This window comes from Monodelphis domestica, chromosome 4 (assembly GCF_027887165.1).
Source record: "Monodelphis domestica isolate mMonDom1 chromosome 4, mMonDom1.pri, whole genome shotgun sequence".
Classification (NCBI taxonomy): Eukaryota; Metazoa; Chordata; class Mammalia; order Didelphimorphia; family Didelphidae; genus Monodelphis; species Monodelphis domestica.
Window position 1 is genome coordinate 236,836,675 of NC_077230.1, and position 12,602 is coordinate 236,849,276.

The 12,602-nt window shown below is 36.5% G+C and overlaps 1 non-coding gene across 1 annotated transcript; it reads right to left on the bottom strand.

Moving 5' to 3' along the window:
* Window positions 1–11,673: 11,673 nt before the first annotated feature.
* LOC130454121 (U6 spliceosomal RNA) lies at window positions 11,674–11,781 on the bottom strand. The gene has a single exon (XR_008911805.1). It is a non-coding gene; the product is annotated as a U6 spliceosomal RNA (small nuclear RNA).
* Between the last annotated feature and the right edge of the window lie 821 nt (window positions 11,782–12,602).

Below are 12,602 nucleotides of genomic sequence, written 5' to 3' on the forward strand. Positions count from 1 at the left end.
TGATGGTTTTAGGTATATACTGTTTATTATTTTTAGGAAAGGCCCTTCTATTCCTATACTTTCTAGTGTTTTCAATAGGAATGGGTGTTGTATTTTGCAAAGGCTTTTACTGCATCTATTGAGATAATCATGTGATTTTTGTCAGTTTGCCTGTTTATATGGTCAATTATGTGGACGGTTTTCCTAATATTGAACCATCCTTGCATTCCTGGTATGAATCCTACCTGATCGTAGTGGATAACTCTTGTGATGACTTGCTGGAGTCTTTTTGCTAGTATCCTATTTAAGATTTTTGCATCTATATTCATTAGGGAGATTGGCCTATAGTTTTCTTTCTCTGTTTTTAACCTGCCTGGCTTTGGTATCAGTACCATGTTTGTGTTGTAGAAAGAATTTGGTAGAACTCCTTCTTGACTTATTCTGTCAAATAATTTGTATAGTATTGGGGTTAGCTGTTCTTTGAATGTTTGATAGAATTATTTTGTGAATCCATCTGGACCTGGGGATTTTTTCTTAGGGAGTTCTTTGATGGCTTGTTCAATTTCTTTTTCTGCTATGGGGTTGTTTAGGTAATTTATTTCTTCTTCTCTTAGTCTAGGCAATTTATATTTTTCTAAGTATTCATCCGTATCACTTAGATTGCTATATTTTTTGCCATATAATTGGGCATAGTAGTTTTTAATGATTGCCTTGATTTCCTCTTCATTAGAGGTGAGGTCTCCCTTTTCATCTTGGATACTGTCAATTTGGTTTTTTTCTTTCCTTTTTTATTAGATTGACCAGTACTTTGTCTATTTTATTTGTTTTTTCAAAGTACCAGCTTCTAGTCTTATTTATTAAATCAATAGTTCTTTGACTTTCAATTTTATTAATGTTTCCTTTGATTTTTAGGATCTCTAATTTGGTCTTCATCTGAGGGTTTTTAATTTGTTCACTTTCTAGTTTTTTAATTTGCATGCCCAATTCATTGACCTCTGCCCTTCTTAATTTGTTTATATATGAACTCAAGGATATAAATTTCCCCCTGAGTACTGCTTTGGCTGCATCCCATAGGTTTTGAAAGGATGTCTCACCATTGTCGTTTTCTTCAATGAAGTTATTAATTGTTTCTACGATTTGTTCTTTAACTAGCTGGTTTTGGAGAATCATATTTTTAAATTTCCAATTAATTTTTGATTTATCTATCCATGTACCCTTACTAATTATTATTTTTATTGCATTGTGGTCTGAGAAGGTTGCATTTATTATTTCTGCCCTTTTGCACTTGTTTGCAATGATTTTGTGCCCTAGTACATGGTCAATTTTTGTGAATGTACCATGTACTGCTGAAAAAAAGGTGTATTCCTTTTTGCCCCTATTTATTTTTCTCCATATGTCTACTAACTCTAATTTTTCTAAGATTTCATTTGCTCCTCTCACCTCTTTCTTATTTATTTTTTGATTTGATTTATCTAGTTCAGATAGGGGAAGGTTCAGGTCTCCCACTAATATAGTTTTTCTATCTATTTCATCCTTGAGCTCCTCTAGTTTCTCCTTTAAAAATTTGGATGCTTTGCCATTTGGTGCATACATATTGAGTACCGATATTTCCTTGTTGTCTATACTGCCTTTTATCAGGATGTAATTACCTTCCGTATCTCTTTTAACTAGATTTATTTTTACTTTGGCTTTATCCGATATCATGATTGCTACTCCTGCCTTCTTTTTATCATTTGATGCCCAATAGATTTGGCTCCATCCTCTTACTTTCACCCTATGCGTATCTACCTTCCTCATGTGTGTTTCTTGCAGATAGCATATGGTAGGGTTTTGGATTCTAATCCACTCAGCTATCCGCTTGCATTTTATGGGTGAGTTCATTCCATTCACATTCAGAGTTATGATTACTAGCTGTGTATTTCCCAGCATTTTGATTTCTACTCCTGGTCCTGCCTTTTCTTTTTTCACTATTTCCTTCTGTACCAATGTTTGTTTATAGTCAGTCCCCCCCATCCCACCCTTATTTTACTTCCCTTTCTACCCTCCTCCCTTCTTATTCCCTCCCTTATTTTCCCCTGTAGTCTTTTTAAAATCCCCCCCTCCCTCTCCCTCCCTTTTACTGCTTCCCTCCCCATCAGTCCCCTTTTTACCCTTCTGCTCCCCTATAGGGCACAAATCTATTCTCTTCCCCAATGGATTGGACTGTTCTTCCCTCTTTGGGTCAGTTTCAAAGTACGTAAGAGTTGAGTATTTCTTATCTCCAACCTCTTTACCCTTCCAGTGTATCGATGTTCTCCCCCCTCCCGCCATGAACTTCTTTGTGACATATAAATTTACCCCCATTTGTTTCTTTTCCCATTTCTTTTACTCATAACCTCTTTTCTTTTTTAGCTCTAGTCATTTATATATATATATATATATATACACATACATACACATGTATATGTATTTATGCATGCATATATCTATATACCTATTTATGTCTTGTCCTTTCATCCTATACAGTTGGTCACTGTTCCCTCTGAGTGTAATTCTTCTAGCTGCTCAGGTGATAGCAACAGTTTTTAAGAGTTACCAATGACCTCTTTTCTTATAGGGATACATATCATTTTAGCTTATTGAGTCTCTTAAAAAATTTTTGTTGTTTTTTGTTTGTTTTTTTTCCCTCTTTTTAAATTACTTTTTGATGATTCTCTTGAGTTCTGTGGTTGGACGTCAAATTTTCTGTTCAGGTCTGGTCTTTTATTTATGAATGCTTGGAACTCTTCTGTTATGTTGAATGACCATACTTTTCCCTGTAAGAATATAGTCAGTTGATGGGTATTTTATTCTTGGTCGTAGACCTAGTTCCCTTGCTTTTCAGAATATCTTATTCCATGCCTTTCAGTCCTTCAGTGTGGATGCAGCCAGATCCTGTGTTAACCTCACCGTGTTTCCATGGTATCTGAATGGCTTCTTCTTGGCAGCTTGTGATATCTTTTCTTTCATCTGATTGTTTTTGAATTTGGCTATAACATTTCTTGGTCTTGTCAGTTGGGGATTAAATACAGGGGGTGATCTGTGGATTCTTTCAATCTCCACTTTCCCCTCTTTTTCTAGGATCTCGGGACAGTTTTACTGGATAATTTCCTCTAGTATTATGTCCAGCCAGGGGGCTACAGGCTTCCCCCTTCTCTCTATGTTTCCCTGCCGTCTGTGTTGGGCACCCCGGAGACTGGCTCAGGTTGCTTTCAAAGTGAGTCCTCAGAGGCCTGAGGTTCCCGCTGCTGCCTTGGGCTCAGCCCTCTGGGTTGGGGGGGAAGGGTCCTGGGACCTTCCTTCTGCCTACCCCTTAGATCCGAGTGATCTAGGGTTCTGGCTTTTGGGGGCCATACCTTTTGATCCAGGTCCAGGAGAAGGGTTCCCTGGGTCTGTCCTGTTGTTCAGCTTGAATTTCGGTGTCCTAGGAGCACTTGGTTTGCGATCAGTAAGAAAGGGTTTCCAAGGTCTGAATTTTCGCTGCTTCTAAGCCGCCATCTTGACCTGTTTTTTATTTTTTTATAGGAATGGGTGTTGTATTTTGTAGAAGGCTTTTTATATGGCTATTGATGTAATTATATTACTTGTTATTGTTATTGATGTGGTCAACTATACTAACAATTTTCCCAATATTGAACCAGCCCAGCATTTCTAGCATAAATTCTACCTGGTCATAGTAAATAATCTTTATAATATGCTGCTGTAATTTCTTTGCTAGTATTTTGTTTAAAATTTTTTCACCTATATTCATTAAGGAAATTGGTCTGTAAGGTTTTTTTCTTCCATTTTTCTTCTCCTTGGTTTAGGTATTAAAACTAACTGTGTCATGAAAGGAATTTTGTAGGGTTCCTCATTTACTATTTTTTCAAATAGTTTTCATAGTATTGGGATTGATTATTGCTTAAATGTTTGTTAGAATTCACTTATGAATCTATTTAGTCATGGGAATTTTTTTCTTATGGATATCATTGATAGATTGTTTAATATCTTTTCCAAGAGAGGGATATTTAAGAATTCTATTTCCTTTTCTTTTTATCTAGGCAATTTATATTTTTGTAACATGCATCCATTTCACTTAGATTGTCTGTTTTACTAAAATATGATTGGTCAGAATATCTCTTAATAATTGCTTTAATTTCATCTTCACTGGTAGCATATTTACTCTTTTCATTTTTGGTATTAATAATTTGATTTTCTCCTTTCTTTTAAAAAATTTAATTAACCAATTGTTTATCCATGTTATTATGATTTTTTTTATAAAGTTAGCTTCTAGATTTATTTAATGCTTTTTTAAAAAACATTTACCTTCTGCCTTGGAGCATATACACAATGGAGCAATACACAATACTGTGTATTGGCTCCAAGGCAGAAGAGTGGTAAGGGCTAGGCAATGGGGGTCAAGTGACTTGCCCAGGGTCACACAGCTGGGAAGTGTCTGAGGCCAGATTTGAACCCAGGACTTCCCATCTCTAGGGCTAGCTCTCAATCCACTGAGCTACCCAGCTGCCCCCTAATGCTTTTTTTAATGCATTTTTTAAACTTTAATTTTTGTTAATCTCTCCTTTGATTTTCAGGATTTCCATTTTGGTGTTTACTTGGAGATTTAATTTTTTTTTCAAGTTTTTTTTTTTAATTTACATGCCCAATTCATTGACCTGCTCTGTCTCTCATTTATTGATGTAAATGTCTAAAAACCATAAAATGTATCCTAAGTACTGTTTTGGATGTACCCACAGATTTTAGAATGTTGTCTCATTATTGTTATTCTCTTTAATGAAATTATTGATTATTTCCATGCTTTGTTATTTGATCCACTTTTTCTTTACTATTAAATTACTTAGTTTCCAACTTTCTTTTAATCTCTGCTACCATGGCCATTTATTGAATGTAATTGTTATGTATTATGATCTGAAAGGGTATATTTAATATTTCTGCTTTTCTACATTTGGATTTGAAATTTTTATACCCTAACACATGATCAATTTTGTGAAAGTGCCATGTACAACTGAGGAAAAACTATTATTTTCTATTCCCATTGAGTTTTTTCCAGAGGTCTATCTTATATAACTTTTCCAAGATTCTATTAGTCTCCTTGACTTCTTCATTTCTTATTTTATGCTTAGAAGCTTAGACTTATCTAGCTGTAAGAAAAGGAATTTGAAGTCCCTTACCCCATCCTCTGCCCCAGTGTAGTTTTATTATTTCCTTCTGTAATTCCTTTTACTTTTCCTTTAAAAATTTGGATGCTCTGCCACTTGGTGCATATATGTTTAATATATATATTAATTACATCATTGTCTATAGTTCCTTTTAGCAAGATGTAGTTTCTCTACTTATCCCTTTTAATTATGTTTAATTTTTTATTTTGATTTGTTTGAGATTATATTGCTACTTCTGCCTTTTTTTACTTCAGTTGAAGCATAATAGATTCTGCTCCAGATCCTTATTTTAATTCTGTTGGTGTCTCTTTGTTTCAAATGTTTGTTGTAAACAACATATTGTTGGAGTCTGGCTTCTAATTCATTCTGCTCTCTACTTCCATTTTATGGTGAGTTCATCCCATTCACATTTACACTTTTGATTACTAACTGCATTTCCTTACATACAGTTTTCTTATATTTATCCTTCTTTCTCTCTTTTATACTATCTCTTCTCTAAAGTCAGTTTTGCTTCTGACCATGGTCTTCTTTTATCACCCCCTCTTTTTTTTTTCTAATTCTCTTCTCCTTTTACCTCCATTTACGTACATATATTTTCCTTTTGAAGCTGATTTATATGTGATTGATATTGAGCATTGCCCCCCCATCCATTAGCAAAGCAAGAGTCAAGATGACTGCTGATGGCTCACAATTCAGAGGATGACCTTGACTTCTTCAATGTCTAACCAAACTCTAAGCATTGCACAGTGCCTATGTCAGCCATTTTCATGGTTATTGAAACAAATTGTTCTGATTCTCCTCACCTTCAGCTGGTCAGTCTCCACATGCCTTGATAGACATGCTCCCCTTAGTCACTAATGACTTTGAGACCTGTTAGTTACCTTTAACCTGGTTTAACCCGTCTGTCAAGATGGCTTTCTGGGGTATGGCAGTTGCATAAGTTATAGCTTCTTGGAACCACAGGTGAGAACTGGGTGGCAGGTGGACAAAAGAAGAGGAAAACAGACCTGAAAAGGGCTCATCAAGCCCTGATACCATAGATGTTAGTCTTCCCTGAACACCCCATACACCCTCTTGGTAGCCTTGTTTTTATTTGCATGGTAACCAGGGACATTATGGACATGTGAGTATAAGAGACATAGACACAGGCAGGCAGGCAGAGCCAGAAAGAGCCAGAGAGATAGAAAGAGGAAGGAGAGGGAGGGAGACATAGAAAGAAAGAGGGATGAAATGGGAGGGAGAAACACAGAAGAAAAACAACTGCTTAATGACATGGGTTGAGGGGACGTGATTGGGGATGTAGACTCTAAATGAACACCCTAGTGCAAACACCAACTGCATGGAAATGGGTTCTGATTAAGGACACATGTAATACCCAGTGGAATTGCACATCGGTTATGGGAGGGGTGGTGGGACAGGAGGGAGGAATAGAAAATGATTTTTGTAACCAAGGAATAATGTTCTAAATTGACTAAATAAATTAAATTAAATAAAAAAAAAGAAAAGGAAGGGGAGAGAGAGAAAGAGAGAGAGAGAGATAGAGAGAGAGATGTTTTATTAAAGTTCTAGTAAGTCAAGATACTAGCCCAGTTATAATATTGACCTATTAGTTTTGAAGGCTTTAATCTCTGATACCAGTGTAAGTGGGTTAGTGAAGGAGAATGGACCCCAGTCATCTTCCTCCTAGTTAAAAGGAGTGACTAGAGAGCATTGATATTGAGCTTTGGGGTGTATCTCTCTGAAGGACGATAGCTGAATTCCATTTTCTATAAGACTCAGAGACCATGTAGGCCAAGGTTCAAGTCATTGCTCTTATCATATTATATTTTTCTCTTGTTCTTGCCTTTTTTCCTTTCTGCTCCCATCCCTAGATGTCTCCTTAATCTTTAATCCATCCCTTGTGTGAATTAGAATGTGCCTGTAATTAAACTCTATTTTCTTTTTTATTATTGGCCAATCTGCTTCTTCTATGAGAGCCTGTAAGTCCAAAAGCAGCTTAGACTAGAACAGGTTGTTTCTAAAAACGAAATCCAGCCTCAAAGGGCAGGGGATATCCAATATGCTAAAATCTCCAAAAGCAATTCCCAAGAAAGGGTTCCCCAATTACTTTGCATGATGGAAGCATTGCCATTAGAGTAAATATAAAACTTTATGTTAAAACAATGTCCCTCTTATGGTGGGTAGACTTTCTCTTTTGTTCATTGTGTCTAAGGTATTTTTGATTTTACAGACTTGTAGCTAGGGGATGACATGTAGGATTTAAGGTTAGGAAGATCTGAGTTTGAATCCTACATCAAGCACTTTATGATCCCATGCAAATCACTTCACCTCTCTCAGCCTCAGTTTCCCAATTTCTAAAGTGAGGATGAGTGTTACCTACCTCAAATAGTTATGAGGATTAATTGGGATAATGTGTAAAACGTTTTTTCAAACTTTAAAGCTCTATATAAATGCTATTATTACTATTGCTAATAAAGGGATTCTGGGAAGTGATTCTCCTGCTGTGCAACACCTGGGAGAATAAATCACCAAAACTGAAGAGTGGGTGGAGTTTATAACCTCTACTAAGTTTAGGCTTATGGTGTATCCATCATCTCTCCTTTGCCAATGAGCTAGGAGCTAGAGGTACCCTTCAGACTCTGAGAGAGAAAACAGCAAACTAGTGGGAAGTCTAGTGGGGTGAGGGAAAATCCTTTGAAACAGAAGGCAAAAATAACTTCTTGTACCTGCATGGGAATAATAATATATAAAACAGATTACAGACAATGATGGGATTACATGGAGAATTTATTTATTTAGGCCCCTAGTTAATTTAAGAATAGGAGATGAAGGAATTATAATTCGTTGGAAAGTAGAATCAGCATTGACAACCAGAGCCCATTGTAGAGGAGAAAGCTCAAATTTAGAGTTAGGGAGACCAGCTTGGTTATTTACTTGTATAGAGGCTCTTAGAAAAGTGTCAAGAAGAAATAAGAAATGGTCAGGAGGATTGTTCCCTTCATGCCTGGCATTATGTCCTGAGGTAGTGACTTTGAAGGGACAATCTTAATATGCAGAGCCATCCCTAGCAATTTTGGGTCAATGGGGAAAATGCTACAAAATATCTCTAGCAAATAGAAAGAGCAACATGAAAGGTTCTCTCAAATAGACTTTTAAAAGCAAACTCAGACGGAGAGCCTGAGACACCAGCCCACTTGGGAATAGATTCTGCAAAACTGCTCAAGAGAAGGCTACTGTGGGGAAGATGAGTAGGGAGAAGAGGAAAGGGGTCATTTCTCTTGGAGTTCAACCAATTGGGGGCAGGAGATCAAATTTTAAAAAATAGTGACATTTATATAGTGGGTTTTTTTAGTCTATATGGTATTTTTAAGATTTGCAATGGAATGGAATATTATGGCACTGTAAAAAAATGTGAGGAATATTGTGAAAAGGGAATTCTTTGTCCTGTTTGTCTATTCTGAGTTTACACTTGTACAAAACGGAATCCTTTATTCTCTTTGCCTAATTGGAGTTAACACTTTGGTTAACAATAACTTAAGTATCCCTACTTAGAACCTCACTAGATTGTGAAGACAGGATTAACTCTCCTTTGTCTACCTTTTGATTGAATCAGCACAAGCTTGAACTAGGTGGAGGAGCTTGCAAACCACTTAGAGAATTCACACCCCTAGAAACTCAATCAGCCAGGAAACTGTGAACCCTTTTGATGAGAATTCACACCTCCAGAAGGTGAGAAGTGGATTCTACAGACATCCCCCCCCCCTCCCGGGGCAATTTGGAAGCTGTGATTGGCCCTTGTGAAGAGGGGAAAGGACATGAAGCCACTATAAAAGGCATTGAGTTTCTGGGGCTGGGGAGGTCAGTTTCAAGAGAAGCTTGACTTCAAGAAGGAAGTCAGCTTCAAGAAGAAAGTCAGCATAAGGAAGAAAGTCAGCCTCGGGAGTCACCTACAGCTTGAAACACCATCTTGACCTGCCTCTTGGAAGGAACTTGGGTGAGTGAATTGCTGACTTTCTGTTCCTGTCTTCTGGAGAGAGTTTTATTTTGGTTGAAGGTCAACACGATCTGTTTGAGTAAAGCACTGGAGCAATATTTAGTTAGATAGGCGAATGTCTTCTCTATCTTTTTGTATTTTTCTACTTTCACTCTTTCCACCACTTTTGTAAATAAAAGCTATTAAAAGTCATTTAGACTTTGAGGAATATTACTTTAAATCAGCGATCATCATTATTATTTGACATTTTCATATATTTTAGTCAAACTGTTAATTTTTAATTCCTACAATACAGAGGAACATGGAAAGATTTACATGAACTGATATAGAATGAAGTAAGTGGAGTTGAGAAAACAATATACCCAATGACTGTAATAATGTAAATGGAAAGAACAACTCCACACACAAATGTTGAAAAACTATAAAGAATAAATATGGATGTGGGGAAATGGAGACACTGATACATTGTTGGTGGAACTATGAATTGATCCAACTATTTTAGAGAGTAATCTGGAATTATGCTCAAGGAGTTATACAATTCTATATACTTTAGAGCCAGCGATGCCACTGTTAGGTCTGTTTCTCAAGATGATGAAGGAAGAAGGAAAAGGATTTATATGCCCTAAAATATTTATAGCAACTCTCTCCATGATGGCAAAGAACTGGAAACTGGGGAGATGTTCATTAATTTGGGAATGGCTGAGCAAACTGTGGCATGTGATTGTTGGAGAAGGTTAATATTAAAAAAATTTGGAAAGACCTATATGAACTTACGAAAAGTGAAAAAGTATACCCAAGAGAACATGATAACAGTTACAGAATTCATGTTTGAAGAATGACTTGTGAATGCCTGTCTCCAGATAAAGAATTTATAAATAGAAACACAAAAGACACCGTTTATATATACATTTTTTCCTATTAAGTGATGCCTTCTTTAATGTGGAGAGGGGAGGGAGGGAGGGAAAAACTTGGGAATTTTAAAGTACTGACAAACAAATTAATAAAAGAAAATTAATGAAAATTGAAAAAAAGAAAAAAGAATAAACATGGCTAAAAAGAAGTGATACAAAAAGGCATTCTCATCCCTTTGTAAAGGTGAGAGGTCCCAGAGTGCTGCATATTGCTTATATTTTCAGACTTTTTTTGATGTGTTGATAATATATACTGATTTTTTCTCTTTTTCTTCTTTTTGCCTAAGAAATATTATGTGTTATATATAGAATGGGTCTCTGAAAAGGAAAGGAGGGATAGTGGGGGAACTAATGTGATGTAAAAACAAAACAAAACAAAACTAGACCTCAAAGACTTTAAAAAAAATTAAAAATCAAAATAAGGTTTGCAATGTACTTTACATCATTATCTTGTGATCCTCACAATAGTTCTATGAGCTAAAAGCTATTATTTGCATCCTCTCTGCAATAAAGAAACTAAGGCTCAGAGAAATTAACTAATTTACCCAGGATCACATAGCCAACAAGTAACTAAGGCAGGTGCCAAATTCAGGTATTCCTCATTCCAGGTTCAGCATTCATCTGTTATGCCAAGCTGTCAACTGGTGCATTTCCATTAAAAAAAATTTTTTTTGCTAACTTTGTGTTAAGTTCAGTTGTTTCTATATGTCTAAGGAGCACTGGCACTGTCAGTACCTTCTAAATTTCATCATCCTTGGGACAAAACCCCAGTTGCCTTACTCTAGTCATGATTTGTTTATCTGGATATATAACTTCATAGGATTACCTGATTTAGGGTTGGAAAGGGCCATTTTGTCCAATTCCCTCATTTTGGAGTTGCAGACCCTAAGACACAGAAAGTTTTTATTTATTTTTTAAAGAGATTTTATTTTCTCAGTTATATGTAATAACAATTTTTGACACGTTTTCCAAAATTACCAGATCCTTATCTTCCTCCCTCCCTTTCCTCCCCAACTTGGATATGGCAAGCAATTCAATCTGGATTATCCATGTGTTATCATGCACAAAATACTTCCATATTGGTCGTTATTGTAAGAGAATATTCATATAAACCCAAAACTCCAAAATAAAAACACAAATAAATGAATGTGGAAAATGATACGCTTTCATCTGCATTCTGACTCCAACAGTTCTGTGAATAGCATTCTTTTTCATGAGTCCTTCAGAATTGACCTGGATCATCATATTGCTGAGAGTAGCAAGTCTTTCACAGTTTATCATTGAACAATATTGCTGTTACTGTGTACAATGTATAAAGAGTTTCTAAAAAACAAAACAAAAACATCCTTAACCTTCTATCTTAGAATCAATACTGGGTATTGGTTCCAAGGTGGAAGAGTGGTCACAGCTAGGCAATGGGGGTTAGGTGACTCATCCAGGGTCATACAGCTAAGAAGTATCTGAGTTCAGATTTGAATCCAGAACCTCTCACCAGGTTCTTAATCCACTGAGACACCTACCTGCTTACGACATAAATCTTAAACCTTGTTCAAGGTCATGCAAGGAGAAAGTAGCTAAGTTGGGATTCAAACTGTTATTTTCTTTCTTTTTTTTAAATGTAGAATACTTCACAAATTTGTCTGACCTCCTTGCACAGGGTCCATGCTAATAATCTTCTGTGTCATTCCAATTTTAGTATATGTGCTGCCAAAGCAAGCACCAAACCATTATCTTCTAACTTGAAATCTGGTGATCTTTCTCTGTGATATCCCAGAGTTTGGCTATGTTTATGACAAAGCCAGCCTTGTTGCTTTATAATCACGCCTTCTGTTTTTCTTATATCCTGGTAAGCTCTAGTATGGAGCTGGGTGTGTAGGATGGTGGTCTACGTCTAAGGTGGCTCCCTGTGCATCTCTTTCTGAGGTGTTCTTACTAAATTCATCTCAGAACTTTTTATTTGAAGACACCTTCCATGCTGCTTGCCTTGGGCCCAAATGATTTGTTATGGTTCTACTGCTGATTCAGGCTTAGGAATGACGATCCAGGCTACGGGTTCTCAACTCACACTTCTAATGTCAGGTGAGTTTTTTGTCCCAATTGGAGTTTTCTCATCTATATAAGAAACAGTTTCTCCTGATGCAAAGCTATTATTATTTTTAACCCTTATCTTCCATCTTAGAATCAATGCTATACTTTGGTTCCTAGGCAGAAGAGCAGTAAAGGCTAGGCAATGGAGGTTACATGACTTGCCCAGGGTCACCCAGCTAAGATGTGTCTGAAGCCATATTTGAACCCAGGACTGCCACTGCTCCCCCATCCACTGCACCATGTTATTGAACTTTACCCTCTCTTTTTCCTTTCTCTCCTCTCCTAGCTGGATTCCCTTTTTATCCACTGTCCACTCCCCATTCTCATAATCTTTTTAAGATGTTTGAAGGCATCTAATTCTGGATTCTCATTTACAGAGGAGAACATTAAGGCTCAGAAATGAAAAGTAACTTTTCTGCCATCCAGGAAGTATGTTCCTAGTTGATAGTGTCA